The sequence below is a fragment of the Chrysochloris asiatica genome, unplaced genomic scaffold (genome assembly GCF_000296735.1).
Source record: "Chrysochloris asiatica unplaced genomic scaffold, ChrAsi1.0 scaffold00140, whole genome shotgun sequence".
Taxonomy (NCBI): domain Eukaryota; kingdom Metazoa; phylum Chordata; class Mammalia; order Afrosoricida; family Chrysochloridae; genus Chrysochloris; species Chrysochloris asiatica.
This window is the reverse complement of record NW_006408658.1, coordinates 5769913-5771756: the sequence shown is the minus strand read 5'-3', so window position 1 is coordinate 5771756 and position 1844 is coordinate 5769913.

Sequence of the window (1844 nt, the reverse complement as noted above, 5' to 3'; positions counted from 1 at the left end):
AAGCAATGGATTCCTTGGTTCTGCCACAAATTCCCCCAGCTGTAAGCCTTCCAACCTTCTAAATATTCCTTTATATGTGGTTCAGAGTTCTGGGACCATCTCCTGAGCCTGCTTGGTCGGGTATTCTGTGTTGTTGGCAGAGCTCTTTACTACACGTCCACCCAATCTGCCATCTTGTTTGTTCTCAGCCTGTTATTTTGTTTTAACAGCTGCCTCTTGGTCTATGTACAGGTTCCTCATGAGCACAATGAACTGTTCTGGAATTCTTATTCTCAATGTTATCATGATCATTGCAATATTATTGTTGTTAGGTGCCATCTAGTCAGTACCGACCCATAGCGACCTTATGCATAGCACAACAAAACACTGCCCGATCTTGGGCCAACCTCACTATCATTGCCACGCTCGAGTCCATCGATGCTGCTACTTGGCCAGTACATCTCGCTGGGTGAAAGATATCCTCCAGCAACTGGTGCCTCTTTACAATATGTCCGAAGTATGAGAGACGAAGTTTGGTCATCTTGGCTTCCAAGGAGCACTCTGGCTGCACTTCTTCCAAAATGGACCTATTGGTTCTTTTGGCAGCCCATGGCACTTTCAATACTTTCCTCCAACACCATAACTCAAAAGCATCAATTCTTCTATGGTCTTCCTTATTCATTGTCCAGCTTTCACATGCATATGAGGTGATTGAAAATACCATGGCTTGGGTCAGGTGCACCTTAGTCCTCAAGATGACATCTTTGCTCTGATTTATATAATCAGTATAAAGCCTTGGCACAATCAATAAAGCAGCCTTGATACAATCAATAAATAACAAGAAATCATCTTTTTTATATTCTCAGGTAGGATATGTTCAAGATCACATGTTGGCTCTCATAGACTGGTTTTAATTTTTTTCTGCTTCAGCCTGAACTTGAATATGAGCATTGAAGGTCATTTCCACCGTCTGCCCCTGACCTTTCTTTTTTGGCTGATGATATGGAGCTTTTTTTACCATCTCTTCCCACAGATGCAGTCAATTTGATTCATGTTTATTCCATCTGGTGAGTTCCATATGAATAGTTAGTTGCTTTTTATGTTGTTTTAAAAAGGTATTTGCAGAGAACAAACAAGATGGTGGATTGGGTGGAAGTGCAGTAAAGGAACTCCGTCATCAACAACACAGAATACCTGACCAAGCAGGCTCAGGGGATGGTCCCAGAACTCTGAACCACATATAAAGGAATATTTAGAAGGTTGGAAGGCTTACAGATGGGAGAATTTGTGGCAGAAGCAAGAAATCCATTGCTTTCTAATTCGAGATGCTCGGCTGCTCGAGGAGCTGCCATCTTGGGTGAGACCAAGTGGGGGAAGGATTGGAGCGGCCATAGAGATAAAGGTGTGGACATTCTTCTCTTTTGGTAGCTATTCATTGGTCCCTTGATGTCTGTGCACCTCCATTCTGGTGACTACAGGTGTGCCTGAGCTAGTGGGCACCCCAGCCCACCCTCGGAGGGTTCTACTACGCATGCACACAGATCTCTTTGAAATTTAAAGAGACAATTTCCAATTAAAACCAAACAGCCACAGTTGGCCCTGAACTGATTCCAACTAGAAAAAAAGGCCTTAACAGGGATTGTGGAGTGGGACAAGCAGACAAAAAAGGAAATAGGCTGAAAATTAAATCCTAAGTTACGTCAAAATGACCAACAGTGATATCTTGAAATTTCTCAGGAAGAATAGTGAAAAGGGAAGCCCATTTTCCTGATCACATCTATCTGGAGGCAAACAGAAAGCATAAAAAATACCAAAATACATACCCATCTGAGTATTAAGGCCACACATAACCCCTGAAGATGCCC